Source organism: Berghia stephanieae, chromosome 2, assembly GCF_034508935.2.
Source record: "Berghia stephanieae isolate SIO BIC M18660-M18661 chromosome 2, UCSD_Bste_1.3, whole genome shotgun sequence".
In the NCBI taxonomy this organism is placed as follows: domain Eukaryota; kingdom Metazoa; phylum Mollusca; class Gastropoda; order Nudibranchia; family Aeolidiidae; genus Berghia; species Berghia stephanieae.
This window is the reverse complement of record NC_088361.1, coordinates 111,588,365-111,606,626: the sequence shown is the minus strand read 5'-3', so window position 1 is coordinate 111,606,626 and position 18,262 is coordinate 111,588,365.

Sequence of the window (18,262 nt, the reverse complement as noted above, 5' to 3'; positions counted from 1 at the left end):
TATTTGTCATCTTAGTTTGAAATGGGGGACGAAGTAGTTGAGTGGTTAAGACATTGCACTCTGACCAGGAAGGTCCTGTGTTCAAGCCCGGCTTCCAGCAAATTCAGTTTTTTTTTCCTTTGGGCAAGATTATTAACCTCGTGGCTCAATGTGCTCACTTTCGACAACATGGATGATTCCTGTCGACATAAAACGCTTGTTTGATGGATTATCTATATATCTCCTCGTGGAAGAGGCGACGTCATCTTACGATGCGCAAGGAAGGGTGTCATTTTAAAAAAAAAATTTTCGTTCAAAATACTGCAATCGCTCTTCTGCTATAAATGCACAACTCAAAATTCAATTTTCAGATTCAGGATCACCCCAATACCAACCAGATTGCTGTGGTATGTCACATTTTATGCCTGAATCAACGGCCTCAGCTGCTATTATTGTTTCATACCTTACTTGGTTAGGTTTTGATTTTATTGAATGTGTCACTTTTATTGCATTACAAAGTTATCATCAGCATCCATCCCAATCTCCAACTCTGCAAGCAACAGCTGCAATTTCGGATATATCCTCAGCTCAAACTCGGGAATAACTTCAATTTTTGGGGGTTTTTTTTTTAATCCCTAGATTTTTCTGTTCTTTTAGGGTTCTTTAAAAACAATCTTGACACTATTGTAAATCCTGTGTTTTGTTATTTTTGTTTTTTTTTATTTTTGCTTTTTGTTTATAATTTTTGTCTTTGGAAGTAGTGATGAAAAAAGTTTTTCCTGTGCGTGCTCTTGTCCTTGAAAGAAAATCCTAATTTATTTTTTTTTTAAAGTAGAAACCTGATTTACTTGTAATTTGGCTTGACATTTTTGAGATTTCACAGTTGAAATCCGACACAGGTAATCATCTTTGCTCAATTTGTCACTGTGCAAATTGCAAATGTCGAAGACTGCATCATGCTTGTCTCTTTTTGCTGTATACTGCGCTGTTTGAACGGGATGCTGATGAAATGCTGAAGTTAAAAGTTATTTGTGTTGCTTGTGGCGGTTTACGACACTTGTTGTTATGTTGTATATATCAAGTCGTGTATATATTCGAAATACTCTCATTACAATGCTGCATTACCATAATTATGCCTCAGATTAGGTTGTGAGTCAAATCAACTGGTAGAGAGAAAGATCTTTGTGAGTAAATTAGTGATTTGTGTTTGCATTTGTATGCATTATTTATTTTACTCATTTCAAACGAGAATTCTGTACGTAAGTCCAATTTCTTGCATGCTTTTATTATTGAGCCTGTCTATTTGTTGGAATATTTATTGTTGACCTTGACCTACTCGTGTTTATTGGGGGTTCCGATAGCTCAGTTGGTAGAGCACTCACGTCACACGCAAAGGACTGGGTGGGGATCCTGACCTCCCATAGCGGACAGGGGGGTACATACTGTGTCTTCTATCCCCTTATATCTGTTTTCCAACATGCTTTCTGTCTTTGTCTTGGAATGAGATTACTTGGTTTTGTCCTGGCCCTGGCCCGAGTCCTGGCTGGGAGGGAAACAGTCAAATGCATAGTTATTGTTTTGAGAGATGATATTTTTTTCCTTGTAAATCATCTCTCCATTACGTATTATTATATTTATTTTTAATGTATAATGTAAGCATCTGAGTGTATTCCTCCTTGTTGGATTTTGTGCTTGTGTCCGGATGAGACGTAGGTGATCTCAAGCTAAATACATTGATGGTATGCTCTTGGAATCTACATCTGATCCCTATTTGTTCCCAATTCCCCTTTGTCTTACTCTCTCTTGGGTACTTTAATTGTAATTCTAGAACTTTAGACTATCCCATTTTCTTCCTTTTTACTGGCGCTGATATAACCTAAATGTGTTGCAAGCGCCGTAAAACCCTTAAAAACAAAAAACAAACAAACACGCAAAGGACTGAGGTCGATCCTGGGTGCAGTCAAGATTTTTTCTGACCCCCCTGTCCACCCAGCAGTGATTGGGTAGCTGGATCTGTAAGATCTGGTGGAAAGTACTTTGCGGTAGACTAGCGTCCTATCCTAAGGGTAGCAGGCAATTTCTATTGTCCGTTTCACGCTATAGAATCCGGGATAAACTCCGGCTCCATGAGCCGAATGGTTCTGAAGGACTACCACTACTCATGTTTATTCATGTGCCTGTTCTGTTGAACTGTGACAAAATACCTTTCAATATTTTAACGTTAAAACTTTTACACTGCGTGCAGTGATCAATTTAAATAATCCCCATATTGTTTTTTAAAAATCATAAACTAGAGACTTTTTTATAAGTCCCAGGGTGTTTTTGTAATGGATTGATTTTTTTTTATCTGTCCTAAATTTGAAAAGTGTGTTTTGTCATTGTCCTGCAGTGTCGTCGGCCTGCCAGGAATTTGCAATTTAGATTCAGATTGAGATTTTGGACGAATTTGTGTCATGTCATGTCAGTGTGGGAAAAAGGGTAGAGGCTATGTGGTCTTGTGGTATGACACTCGCTTACGGATCGGAAGGTCCTGGGTTCAAGCCTCGCGCTCGGCGCATAGTTGAGTCCTTGGAAAAGGCTCTTTACTCACATTCTCTCACCGTACTCAGGTGTAAAATGAGTACCTGGTCGCTAACAGTGTTGTCTTTGTCCGAAAAATTTGTAATATCGCCTAACAGGTGTCATGTCCCGCCCTACATGTTAGATGTTGCTGTTGACCAGGGACCCCTTGTAAAGCACTTTGAGCACATTTCAGTGGATATTGCGTTATATAAAGCTCAATTTAAAAAAAAATTTTGAAGTGTGTTGTTTTTTTTGTTTTTTTTTGTGATGGTGAGGGGCGGATGAATTGGCATTGTTGAAATGTTGCCAGATTAGTTGAAGCGGTTTGATTGAATTATTAACAAAGTGTATGTAATTATTAGAGCTTCTTGATGGAGTAGTAGTTGTAGCGTATGGCTACACCTCCAAATTTATTTCGTCAACCCAGCTTCTAAAGTCTTCCTCCGCCCTAAGGACGGATTCATAGCCACCTTCAAGTTTAGTGACTGGACAGTGGAGGACGATGTGATCGCTGGTCTCTGGGGCTGCCTGACATTTCTGGCAGGTATCACTGTTTCCAAGTTTTCATCTGCACATATTTGATGCAGTTCGGCCATGTCCAGTTAAAAGGCGGTTTGAGGAAATCCATTATTTCCTGGCGTTATTGAATGCAGGCACTCTTTTGGTTGGATCTTTAATGATGTTTCCTCCTTTTGGTGTTTCCCTGTTCCACATTTCTTTCCAGTTTTCCTCCACACTGAAGTCTGCCATTTTTGTTAGATGGAAGGGTCTTCTCGATTTAAGTCTAGTTGTTTAAGGTGCCCCCTTTACGATTAATTTTATGGGAGTGTTGTCTGTGGCTTCGTCAATTCTTGCATGCATCCTTTGATTAGCATCTTGTCGTCTTAAACTTGGTGGTGCAATGCCGCTCATTGTTGGGAGCCACTGTGTTGGAGTTGACCCAAGACATCCTGTTATAATTCTCATTGATTCTCTTAATCGGATGTCAATGCGATTTACATGTGGGCTCCTCATCCAAACAGGGGCACAGTATTCTCCCACACTATAGCACAGTGCCAAAGCAGACGTTCTCAGCACCTGTGGTGAGGCTCCCCAGGTGGTAGTTTCTTGATGGACACCATGCAATATGCTGTTCCTTTGAACTGATGACATGATTAGATGTCACATGATATATTTTTTATTAGTGGTTTATATCAGTTGTATTTGTCTAGTGCTATTGGCATGAGATAAAAAATATATTTAAAACAACTTCTGGATTTTATAATGATTGAGTCGGATAAATGTGAGAAGGGGATTTATAGGGTGGTTCATCATAACAGATACAGTCTTTCTCCAATAACGTAGAGTTAGTAGTTATACGTGTCACTGCATGACGTAATTAGTCGGAAGGTGAAAATTTTGGATTTGCTTCTCTTTGCATTTTCTGGAAGCATATGCTCCCCAGAGCATCCAAATCTTTATTTGAAGTAAATCGGGGGATTTTTCATGAAGTTCTGGGCAGATGTATGGGAAAAGGTATCCAGCAATTTTTCTCAAATGTCATGATTTTTTTTTCAATTTTCATGCTTGACTAACTGTAAAAAATATTTAGAAGTGAAATCAAGCTTTGATATTTCCCGAAGATGTACAAAAAGGGTTGATATAATCATTTATGACAAGTACTCATTTTTGATCAAAATTGGCCTTTTAAATAAACTTGGCAATATCTCAGTTCAAACCTTTTCACCATCCGACTGATTATGTCATTCACTGTAACATATTTACATTTCCATACAGTCATTTAGATAGGTCAACATTTATCACTTTACAACAAATTGCATTATCTTGTGGTATCTTAGATGGCATGTAAAAGAAAATGATATGTTCCATTTTTAAATGTCTGTCCTTTATAATGTCTTATATTGAGAAAAGGCATTTTATAAAAAAAAAACAACAAACTTTGACCAAAAAGCGCTTACTTCAAAAATTGATTGACTTCATCTATGTTTGTGTGTCTCTGTGATTTTGTGGTATGATACTTGCTTTTGGATTGGAAGGTCCTGGGTTCGAGCCTCGAAAAGGCTCTTTACTCACATTCTTTCACTGTATTCAGGTGTAAAATTAGTACCTGACTGTTAACAGCGTTGTCCCTGTCAGAAAAAAATATATTATCTCGTAATAAGGGTCATGCCACGTTCTACATGTTACGTGTTGCTTTTGGTCAGGGACCCTCTGTAAAGTGCTTTGAGCATGTTTAGTGGATGTTGCGCTATATAAAAAGCTCAATTTTTTTTTTTTTTGAAGTGAAAGTTGTCTGGTCAAAGTCAAAGGGAAATTTAATGTGTAATGTCTGTGAATGACGTGTAGTGCTTATACATGATACATATATACAGGTAGGAAATTTCTAAATACAATTCATTATTAAACTTTAAAATTTTTTTTTCACCAGCATTTGTCGGAATGTGACTGAGGTTGAAGTATAGTTATTTATACAAGTTCAATTCTTTCGTTTCTAGTCTATTGACATTAGAAAATTTTTCACTTTTCTTCAGAGTTCTAAATAATAAAGTTTATTTGTATAGCGCCCAATCCCAAGACAAAACAGCTCTAGGCGCACAAAATTACACACCCATTTATAGAAGCGCGCGCATACACATACCCTCACAACAACACACACATTCACCAAAACGTGCGTATGCATACAGAGACGAATAATAGCTGTTCACATGAATTATTGAATAAAAATCATATCAGGACATTTAACAATAATGGCAGATGAAGGGAGATTATAACATTATGTCATGAGAATTCTGATGTAACAAATGTATATCTTACAAAAAAAAAAAACAATCTCTATATGATACACAGCTCCATCGCAGGTTAAATTGATAATTGGGCTTTTCATCCCATTCAGTGTCGTAAATGTGTTGAACATGACATTGTAATGAAACAGCCTTTGACCATTCACATAATTGCCTGTTTCGAACAAGATATAAAGGTAAATAAATTTTAAAGATTAAATAAATATTATAGATTGAAGTCTTCTGAGACAATTTCTCATTTGTGTCCAAGAGACATTAAATACGTTCTTCCATCCAATGTTGATATTAATTTTACATATGACGTACATGGACTATCAAAAAGTGAAGGCTTTGTTTTGTTTTTGACTCGATATTTTAGCCCTCGACTAGAATAAAAGCCTTCTTGAGCTGGTTTACTCAACGTGCTTACTTTCCTTTAATGATGTCATGAGTTATTGTTCAAAACATTATTGTGATGTTTCAATTATTTTTGGTTTCCAATACTTTTCATGGCCAGTACAGTCAAGTTTATTTGTGAGGTCAATTCTTGTCTACAGGGGATATTTATTTATTTATTTATTTATTTATTTAATGCAACGTAATGAAATTTTATTCAAGGTTGCCAATTTTCCATATATTTACGATATTTACGTAGTTCAATATGTTTTAAACCCTCTGTATATTTAACAATCACCTGCTAAATGGGGGAAAAAAGTAAGTACATAATGTTTTTTTACAGTGATCAGAAAGAGGTCGGTCACTGTGTTTGCGTAAATTTCTGTGAAATTGGCAACCCTGTTTTATAATTGCATGAACATTTCATCATTTGGATTTTTAAATATCTTTCTTTTTTTTTAAATTTTCAACATTTTCTCTTATACTTTCCTACACTAGTAGTAGTAGTAGCAAGCAATTGTTATTGTCCGTTTCATACCATATACACTGACTCCATGCGCCTAACAGTTCTGAAGGGCTACTCATTGCACTAATAATTGGATAGCTCAAAAATGCAAAGTTATCTCTGCTGATGAATGAAGGGAATATTATTTATTTATTTATCTATATTTAAGCACTGTGAATCCCATGAAACAAATATCATTACGTATGAAATGATTAATATTATTTATGACTGTCACAGACACAATTACTGGGTGGGGATCCTGACCTCCCATAGCGGGCAGGGAGGTACATACTGTGTCTTCTATCCCCTTATATCTGTTTTCCAACATGCTTTCTGTCTTTGTCTCGGAATGAGATTACTTGGTTTTGTCCTGGCACTGGCCGGAATCCTAGCTGGGAGGGAAACAGTCAAATGCATAGTTATTGTTTTGGGAGATGATATTTTTTTCATTGTAAATCATCTCTCTGTTATGTATTATAATATTTGTTATTTTTAATGTATAATGTAAGCATTTGAGTGTGTTCCTCTTTGTTGGATTTTGTGCTTGTGTCTGGATGAGACTTGTAGGTGATTTCAAACTAAGTACATTGGTGGTATGCTCTTGGAATCTACATCTGATCCCTATTTGTTCTCAGTTCCCCTTTGTCTTACTTTTTCTTGGGTGCTTTAATTGTAATTCTAGAACTTTTTACTATCCCATTTTCTTCCTTTTTACTGGCGCTGATATAACCTAAATGTGTTGCAAGCGCCGTAAAACCCTTAAAAACAAACAAACAAAACAAACAGACACAATTATCTAAATTCATAAGAAAGCATCACTGCTACACATTTTTGCTTTGTTTGGTTTTTTAAAATTTTTTTGCTAACTTTGGTTTATTGGCTCTTATCATGCTAAGGGTAAAATGATAAAAAACAGAGTGAATATAATTTTATTTGTTGCTTTTGATGAATAATTGTGGTGACACGAGTCTAATAGTTGCATCCTCCCATAGTGGGCAGGGGGGTACATAGTGTGTCTTCTATCCCCTTGTAACTGTTTTCCAACATGCTTTCTGTCTTTGTCTTGGAATGAGATTACTTGGTTTTGTCCTGGCCCTGGCCGGAGTCTTAGCTGAGAGGGAAACAGTCAATGCATAGTTATTGTTTTGGGAGATGATATTTTTTTCCTTTTAAATCATCTCTCTGTTATGTATTATTATATTTGTTATTTTCAATGTATAATGTAAGCATTTGAGTGTATTCCTCTTTGTTGGATTTTGTACTTGTGTCCGGATGAGACTTATAGGTGATCTCAAACTATGTACATTGGTGGTATGCTCTTAGAATCTACATCTGATCCCTTTTTGTCCCCAGTTCCCCTATGTCTTACTTTTTCTTGGGTGCTTTAATTGTAATTCTATAACTTTTTACCATCCCATTTTCTTCCTTTTTACTGGCGCTGATATAACCTAAATATTTTGCGCGCCGTAAAACCCTTCAATACAAAAACAAAACAAAAACATAATAGTTGCATCTTTGAATGGGATCAATTTTGCTGTACATTGCATGATTTTATAGACTGCTTTAGTGTGTTTTGTTTGGTGTGGCCAGTGTTGTGTATTTGTGTGTAATGCTGTGTCATGGAGAAACAGTTTTAAATGAAGTGTAATTTGTGACTGCTGCATCAATCGGGTATGTCCTTACTTACTTACTTGACTTATTGCCGATCACCTCCTAATCTTCTGGGTGGGGATCCTGACCTCCCATAGCGGGCAGGGAGGTACATACTGTGTCTTCTATCCCCTTATATCTGTTTTCCAACTTGCTTTCTGTCTTTGTCTCGGAATGAGATTACTTGGTTTTGTCCTGGCACTGGCCGGAATCCTAGCTGGGAGGGAAACAGTCAAATGCATAGTTATTGTTTTGGGAGATGATATTTTTTTCCTTGTAAATCATCTCTCTGTTATGTATTATTTTTATTTTTTGAATGTATAATGTACGCATTTGAGTGTGTTCCTCTTTGTTGGATTTTGTGCTTGTGTCTGGATGAGACTTGTAGGTGATTTCAAACTAAGTACATTGGTGGTATGCTCTTGGAATCTACATCTGATCCCCATTTGTTCTCAGTTCCCCTTTGTCTTACTTTTTCTTGGGTGCTTTAATTGTAATTCTAGAACTTTTTACTATACCATTTTCTTCCTTTTTACTGGCGCTGATATAACCTAAATGTGTTGCAAGCGCCGTAAAACCCTTAAAAACAAAACAACAAACAACCTCCTAATCTTCGGACTCGGATGCTTTTTTCGGTTTGTGATTGTATTTTTTCTGTAAATCTTCTGCCTGTTTGTTCTTGGTTATTTATAATTTAGCTTATGATATCTTTAGGTTATGATTTTGATTTACATTTGTACTATTTTTGTTAGATTGCTTGTTTTTTTGTTTCAGCGGTCTCTCATATAACCTCAATTGTGTTGGTAGAGACCTAAAGCAACAAACAAACAAACAAACAAAGCTTTTTTTGGCAGCTTCTCTGATTTGTTGAGTGAGTTCTTTCCACCGATGATGGTCTGCTGCGATGGGTCTCAGGTTTTCTAATTCCTTTTCGCATCTCAGTTCTTTGTATGTCATCTAGGCGCTTGAGGTCTTCATTTATCGTAGTGTATATGCTTGTTGTGGGTCTGCCTTTGTGGTTGTTATGTCCGCTTGGTGTAAAGAATAACGCCATTGCCTTATTAGCTGGAATATTTTAAACTTTCCTTAAGATATGTCGAAATAGTCTCGATCTCGTTTCCAAAATTTGAATTGATAGCGGTGTTTTTTCGCATTTTATGTACAGCAATTTGTAACTTATTTTGGATCGAGTGTGTAGTTGAGGTAAAATATTTTTTAAAAAGGTGAAAATTTGAAAAGTAACCACCAGTGAACTACCGTACTATGGACAGACAAATATTTAAAAATTTGGCCAGAAATCTCGTCCTTTAAATGACCTTCATCTTGTCAAAAATTCTCAAACCTGGGACATCGTGAGTTTTTGATTAAAAGTCCCAGGTTTTAGAGTTTTTGCCAAGATGGGCGTCATTTATATCTATCGATATTTGAAGGACGAGTTTTCTGGCCAAAGTTTTAAATACGAGTTTTTCCAGACTACGGCCATTGATTTGTTAAAGACAAAAGCCATCAAGATAATGAAATTTAAGATTTTTATGTTTTAAGTTTTAAGAAAATATTCGACAGACAGCATATGGAACTGTCATATTTAGTTTTAGTGATTTAGATTTTCACTTTATGTTACGTGTTCACTCTGATGTAGACAGTTGTTCTAATTCCATACAAAATATGTCCATTAAGAATTATAATTTGTTGAAATAATTTCTGTTTGTTGTGAATTGTAGTGAAGTCTGTGCTAGTCATTTGACATTTTGAAATGAATAATTCGATTTTTTATTAATAAATCTTGTTATGAAATCTGTCATGTCATTGTTACTCAGTGCCTTGTATGCAATTCGTCTCATCTGCTATTTCATTCATCTTTCTCAGCATGTTTAGATTTTCTACGGAGTCAACAAGATAATGATATCATGATAATATGTATTGTATGGATCCAACATTAGGCATTGAAATGTTTCAATTTTAATGATATCATTATAATATGTATTGTATGGATCCAACGTTAGGCATTGAAATGTTTCAATTTTAATGATATCATGATAATATGTATTGTATGGATCCAACATTAGGCATTGAAATGTTTCAATTTTAATGATATCATGATAATATGTATTGCATGGATCCAACATTAGGCATTGAAATGTTTCAATTTTAATGATATCATGATAATATGTATTGCATGGATCCAACATTAGACACTAAAAGGTTTCAATTCACATGTTTTTATCATGTCATGTATGCTAGGAATATTTTGTAATTCATCAATAAACACAGTTTACTTTTTTTTTTTTGTTTTTAATTTGTAATGAGCTACCTCATATTTTGCCGATAACAGCAATTTTGAACTTCATATTTCCAAAGAATTAGACAGGTCATTGTCGAAAACCATTTCATGGCAAAGGTTGATAGGACTCTGTTTTTTTATATCTCTTGTCCTTTCTGCTCAAGTCTATAAATAAAAAGATTTTGTTTTCTATTTTCTGTTTATTATCTTCATGCTCTGGCCAGTCTTTTCTTATTAGTAGGGCGACAGTTGGAATGAGAGAGAGAGAGAGAGAGAGAGTGTGTGTGTGTGTGTGTGTTAATGTGCATGCATTCATCCCTGAGATATTTATTTTTTTCTTGTAAATCATCTTTCTGAATACTGGGGATGGGCCTTTATCGATACTACTCATTAAGGTTGAAATTATTGAGTAGACAATACTTTTAAGCGCTTAATCGATATTCTAAGTGTGGCTTGATTTGGGTTTGTTATGAATAAAAGTTACCCTTTTACTCTTGAAAAAGATAAATTAAATAAAGTGTTGTTTTATTGAAACAAAAATGCAAACAAGCAAAAAACAGTCTCAAATTCATTCAATCACGTATTGACGAAAGGAAGACAATCAAAACAATGTGTTGTATGCCCGTTGCTTTTATTTCTCTTAGCTAGTGTCGAATAAGTTACTCAATATTGAAAATCTTTATTCGATAGAATACAGTCGAGGACGAATATATCGACATCGTCGGGATTGTGGTAAAATGTCAATATAAACGTGATGTCGATAAATCAGTCATTCCAAAAAATGAAAGTGAAACAAATAAGAGAAGGCGATATAATAACAAGGGAAGTCAATCTTGATGATTTAGTGGCCTTTAAAAGGACCCGATTTAGAAATTTATTACAGTTCACTTTATTTGATTTTAAGAAGTCTGTTATTGTGGTCTGTCTCTGAAGATGAATATTTTTATGGACCCTTTCCTCAGGACTGACAAGGATGTCAAATAAGGAAGTGCCCTCGTGAAGTTGCTGCCCAAAACAGTGGTGCGTCTTGATAGCCACTATAGTGGAATGGCCAGAAACTGATCCCAATGGTGCACCATCCTCATCTGGCTTCACATCCGCAACAATGGCGTCTTCTAAAATTTAACTATTGTCGCGTGTTATCGAGACTAAGTACCAGTAATAGTGGCAATGACCTTGCTGATAATATCGAAACTGAGAAGCTGAGCATTGACACTGCATATAAGAGACATTGAGAAAGTGATTTTTTTATGATCAGTGACGATTCACGGGAAGCCATTGAACAATCATGTCGTATTTTCTTTGAATGTTATTTTACATCACAACGGGATATCTCTGCATTTTCCTTGGTTGTTGTGTTTTTAATTCACTGCAAGATATCTTGACCATATATAAATTGTATTCAATCTATTTTTAGATACACCGTCGGTATCAATGGTTTGCAATGTCAATATAACCGTTGTGTGGTAGAATTTATATTGATGTAGGTGATTTTTATTTACTAATGTGTATAGCGGGGAAAAAATGGGACTTTGATGTCATGACGATATAACCATTGTCGATATATCCGTTCTGCACTGAATTTTATTTCTATCAGTTTCGATTAAAGCCCATCCCTACTGAATATGAATATGAATATATGTAAGAAATGAGATAAATGTCATCCGTTTGACAATAGATATGAATGTTCTGGTGCCTGGATTCCGGGTGGACTCGGGTTGGTTGCCAATTCTATTATCGAGATGGAAGATTCTCCTTACCTTTCTACCTCTGGGTGTGTGCGACCCTAACAGTGCTGCAAACCTTGACTGCTACATCTCGTTATACTGTTGAGTATTATTAATTTCATTCTTTTTCCAAGTCGCTTATCTGGGTGGGGTTCCTACCTCCCATAGTGGGCAGGGAGGTACATGCTGTGTCTTCTATCGCCCCGTACCCGTTTTCCAATTGTTTCCTTTCATTGTCTTGGAATGAGATTGCTTAGTTTTGTCCTGATCCTTGCCGGAGTTCCTTCGCTGGGAGGAAAACAGTCGAATGTATAGTTATAGTTTTGGGAGATGATATTTTTTTTCCTTGTAAATCATCTCTATGTTATGCATTGTATTATGTTTAGTTTACATATTATATTATGTTATATTATTACCTGGATACCTGGATACCTCTGTATAGAGCTTTTAGACTTGGTGTAGTCTCCTTCGCTCCTCCTCATCTATTAATGATTGGACCCATTTTTATAATTGAACTTGTTTCCTAGGGTGTTGCTTATCTCCAACTCTGCTTTGAATTTATTCAAATTTTTTGCTGATACTGTGGTTTCTTGTAGTTTATTCCAGTTATTTACAATTCTAGATGAAAAAAAGTTCCTTCTTTCATTTGTTTTAAAACGTTCTTTTTTCAGTTTCTTGCTGTTTCCTCGTGTCTGAATGTTCTTGTTTGGTTTAAGGAATCCTGCCTCTACCCTGTCTATTCCCTTTACTATTTTATATGTTTGGATCATATCTCCCCTTCTTCTCCTGTAATCTAAGGTCGGGAGATTTAATTCTTTCAATCTCTCACAGTATGTTTTGTCTTTCAGGTGTGTGATAAGTTTTGTTGCTCTCCTTTGCACTCTTTCCAAACAGTCTTTGTCTCCCTCAAACTTCGGATACCATATGCAGTTAGCATATTCCAGCTTTGATCTAACCATAGTCTTGTAGATGGTAGTCATGTGTTTTGTTTTCAGATTCTTGAAATTTCTTTTCACTATTCCGAGTGTTTTACTAGCCTTAGATTGAACATCTTTAATTTGCTTCTTGAAGTTTAGCTTCCTATCAATAAATACTCCTAGGTCTTTTTCCCCATTGGATTTCTGCAGGGGTTTTTCTTTCATTATATAGTTTGCTTCTCTGTTGTTTTTTCCTAGGTGAAGAACTGCACATTTATCTACATTGAACTCCATCTGCCATATTTCGGACCATTCTTCAAGCTTTTTCAAATCTTGTTGTAAGGTGTTTCTTTCTTCTTCTGTATTAGCTACTCCATAGAGCTTAGTATCATCGGCAAAGATTTTACATTTAGATGATAGATTGTCTGGCAAGTCATTGATATAAATCAAGAAGAGAACTGGTCCCAGTACACTTCCTTGTGGAACTCCACTTGTTACCAATCTCTCTGTTGATGCTGTTCCATTCACTATCACTTTTTGTCTTCTATCTTTGAGGAAATCTCGGACCCATTTGACTGTCTGATCATTAATTTGATACTGTTCCAATTTCCTGATTAGGCGCCAGTGTGGAACTTTGTCAAATGCCTTTCTGAAGTCGAGGTATATGACATCTAAATTGTTGCCTAATTCCAGGTCTCTCGTCCAGTCATCCATTGTTTCAAGTAGGTTTGTTACTGTAGACCTTCCCGCCATGAAACCATGTTGATCTTTGCTGAATAGTTTGTTCTTGGTCATATGATCAACCATTTCTTCTCTAATCAGCTGTTCCATGAGCTTGCAGACGACAGATGTCAGGCTCACTGGTCTGTAGTTTTCTGGATTTTTTCTGTCTCCCTTCTTGAATATGGCTGTGACGTTAGCTTCTTTCCATTCCCTAGGTAGTCTTCCTTCTTTCATCGACTGGTTAAATATCTTGGTTAGGGGTTCTACTAGCTGCTCTGCTAAGTTTTTTAGGATGTAAGGATGAAGTTTGTCAGGTCCAGGTGATTTACTCTCCTTTAGGTTTTGTAGTCTCTTCATTACTCTCTCTTCAGTAATCGGCCATTGTGTAGTATCTATATTACTTCTTTTAGCAATATCTGGCAAGTTTTTCTGGTTCTCCACTGTAAAGACACTTGCAAAGAAGAGATTTAGCACCTCTGCCTTGTCTTCATCTTCAGATGCCCAAGTGCCATCTTCTTTTTTTATATCACAGGTTCCCTGTCTTGTCTTCATTTTACTGTTTACATAACTCCAGAATACTTTTGGATTTTCTTTCGTTTCCTCTGCTATCTTGTTCTCATACTTTTGATGCGCTTGTCGGACTATTTTAGTAGTTGCGTTTCTCACTCTTTTGTATTTGTCCCAATCCTCTTCCTTTTTGCTTCTAGAGTATCTTCTATTTACTGCCTTCTTCTTCCGTAATGCCTCTCTCACTTCCTGCGTCATCCAATGTTGATTTCTTCTCCCAACCCGGTTCCCTCTGCTTTTCGGGATGTTTTTCTCGAAGCATTGGTTAAGTACTCTGGTAAATCTACTCCAGTTGTTTCCTACGGTGTCCTCTATTAGTATTTCCTCCCATTTGATATGCCCCAGTTCCTCTTTCATACTCTCTAGATCAGCCTTCCTATATCTGAGTGTCAGTTTTTCATCTACAGTCTCTGATGTCGCCCTCAGTTTTAGGAATATGGTCGCATGGTCGCTTTTTCCCAGTGGGTGGCTCAGTCTTAGGTCGATTATGTCATTTTCTTCCTCCATCAATATCAAGTCCAATACGTTGGGCTTCTGGTTTTTTCTCTGTCTCGTGGGTTCTTTTATTATCTGTTGTAGGTAGCAATCTTCAATGGTTTCTATGAAACTTTCCTCCAGGCTTCCCTCTTTTGGTTCGTCCATCCCTTTCCACTCCAGTTCCGGCATGTTGAAGTCTCCCATAATAATTATCTCTGAATGCTTTTTTTGTGATGCTCTCCTTATCATCTCCAACATTCTCTCATTATTTTCTCCTGTGCTATTTGGGCTCCGATAAATCACTCCTACTAGTATCTGATTTTGTCCAGTTACTCCAATCGAGCACCAAGCGCTCTCCCTAAAGTCGTGATCTGTGAGTTCCTCTATGGGGTTAACCTTGAGGTTCTCTCTCACCAATAAGTATACTCCTCTGCCGGAAGTTTCAAAATCTCTGCTAGCTATTATAGTGTATCCCTCAATACCTAACTCTGCTATGGTTGGGTGTGTTGTTGCATTCTTTGGCTTAGCTTCTGTTATTGCTATCACATCTGGATCTTCTTCTTCTGCCATAGCCTTTAGCTCCTCTCTCTTATTCATCACACTGTCTGCGTTCGTGTACATGAACTTCAGGGTATTTTTCATATTCACGTGCTGCCCCTCCTTATCATTTACTGGTACTTCTCTTTTTTGAATTTTCTTGTTGTCTTCGAGTCCTTGCTCAGAAACATTTTGGGCAATTGGACTGACATGTTTCCAATATAGTCATTCCTCATCCCAGTCCCAGTCATTTCCTCCAACATCGCAGTCTCTCTTTCTTATTTGTTCACTAAACTTTTCCCTGAAAATGACCCTTTTCTTATATATGACTACATCTTCCCCTGCTTCTCGTCTTCTCTTCAGCTCCTCTCTTAACTCCTTGGCCTGCTCTCTTTGCATAATTGTTTGGTCAGCTCCAATATACACCTTCTGTAAGCATTCCCGTTTATGGTCTTTCAACTGTTTGCTGTTCCTAAGAGCAGTGTTACGCTGATCCATTGACATCAGACTTATTTTCATGGGTCTTGGTCTATCTTCTCTTCTGCCCAATCTGATCACTTGCTCTATAGGGTTGAGGCTGTCTTTGTTTCCATGAACCTGCAACTCTTTGAGTACCATTTGGGCTTTTCTTATATCTTCCTTGTTGTCGCCATCTTTAGCTTCTGGTATGCCATACATAATTACATTCTTCACTCTCTTAGCCCTTTCATTTCTCTCCTCTTCTAGTTCCAGGTTCTTTTTCACCATTGCCTGCTTCTTCTCCTCAGTTTCATTGATTTTCCTCATTTCATTTATATCTTGTCTTACTCTATCTGACTTTTCTTCTGTACTTCTCTTGAGTCTCTCCTTAATCTCACTCGCCTCAGACATAGGGTAGGCCTCTATCTCATCCTTTGCTGTTGATTTCACTATTTCTATCACCTCCTCTGTGAATTCACCTTTTTGAATGATATTCACACTTTTATCAACGTCTTCTACTTTTTTCCTGAGTTTATCTACTTCCTTTTCAAGCTGCATGAAATTGCCCAAGAACTTTGAGGCCACTTTGTTGCAGGACTTAGAGCAGTAGTAATGCAGCAGCGGACATTCTTTTTCTGAGTCTTTCTTCAACAGTTGATAGGTGTCATCATCTATCTTTTCGCACAAAGTATGAAACCACTGGTCACAGAGCTCGCACTGTAAGCATTTCTCAATCTCTTTGCATACATATTCACATTTTCCGCAAGTCTCAGTCTCAGCTTTTGCTTTTGCCTTATTTGTACTCATCGGTGCAGGGCTTTCTTTCCTACTACTGCCACTACTAGTACTGGCACTGCCAGATCTACCTTTCCTACTACTGCTGTTTAAGCTCATCTTCTTACTTGTTAAATGACTAGATCTATCTAAGTTTAAGCTGTACTGTATCACTGTATCTTGTTGTTCACTCCAATCTGATAAGTATCTAACTAATCTCAACTAGATATCTCAAGTACACACACAAGCCGGAATCCTCTCGAAGGCAGAAATTACATAAATCCAATTCGAAAATGAACAAGTTTTGATGTCCGATATTTCATTCAAGTTTTGTGTTTCTGGTGAGGGGAGCGAGAAGATTCAATATCAATATTGAATAATAATATTGAGTACTATTGTCACTGCCTAAATATTTCTAGAATCGGGATTGGCCTTGAGGGATCTGAAAATGGGGGTCAAGAACAATTCATTTATTAAATCATCAGACAGATCGGTATTTGAAAATTTAAAGAAAAAAAGAAAAAGTGTAATGGCCAGTAGACAGCAATTTAAGTTGGTAAACATTTAGTTGGGACCTGTGCTTGTGTCTGGATGAGACTTTTAGGTGATCTCAAACTAAGTACATTGGTGGTATGCTCTTGGAATTTACATCTGATCCCTATTTGTTCCCAATTCCCCTATGTCTTACTTTTTCTTGGGTGCTTTAATTGTAATTCTATAACTTTTTACTATCCCATTTTCTTCCTTTTTACTGGCGCTGATATAACCTAAATGTGTTGCAAGCGCCGTAAAACCCTGAAAAACAAAAACAAAAACAAAAACAACAAGTCGCTTCTAATATATTGGTTATATTATTGTGTGGCTATGTGATCTAGTTGTATGACGCTCGCATTCGGATCTAAGATCCTGGGTTAGATAAAGCCTGGCTCGACATATTGTTGAATCCTTGGAAAAGGCTCTTTTTTCACACTCTCTCACTGTACTCGGGTGTAAAATGAGTATTTGTCTGTTAACAGTATTGTCTCTGTCTGAAAAATTGTAATATTGCCTAACAGGCGTCATGTCTCATTCTATTTGTTACATGTTGCTGTTGGTCAGGGGCCCCTTGTAAAGTGCTTTGAGCACGTTTAGTGGATATTTCGCTATATAAAAGCTCAATTAAAAATAAATGAATAATAATTTTTATCCTGTTGAGAATTATTTCATTTTTTTTTCCAAGTTGCTTATATGACTTTAGAATACTGTAACGACTCTTTAAACTACTAAAACAGATTTAATAGGAATACATTGATACATTTCAGATCATTGACTTCTTATAAATGAAGGGAAGTTTCTGGATTTTTGTTGTTTTTAAAAATATCTCTTTACTATATGTGTTGAAAAAATAAATTGTATCAATATTTGTATAGCATGATGTGGTTTTGTTGTTATCCAATTTGATTCATTTGCACAAATTCTTATTAAATTGTACAGCTTTATGGTCAAGTGATGTGTCACATGGCTTGTATTCCGTAGGTCAAATGTTCGGATCTTACAGTGAGCATTGAAATTTCAGTCCTTGGAAAATAAAATAACAATGTGAAATTGAACGTAAGCTTCAATTTAATATACGAAAACAGATACAATGGACGTTTCAGGTTTCCTCTTTAAACGTTTTTGTTGATAAAGGGGAAACCCGAAACGTCCGTTTAATCTGTTTTCGTATATTAAATTGAAGCTTAAATTCAATTTCACATTGTTATTTATTTCTTTGAGCTTCGAGCAGCAACATTCACAGTCCTTGGAAAAAGACTTTACTCGCATTTTTTCCACTAAATTAGGTATAAAATGGGTAGCTGAATGTGAAGAGCAACATCTCTATTATGAAAAGGAATTATAGCCAGGTCATCCATACCTTGTCCTATTTTCTTTACTTTTTTAAAAAGTGC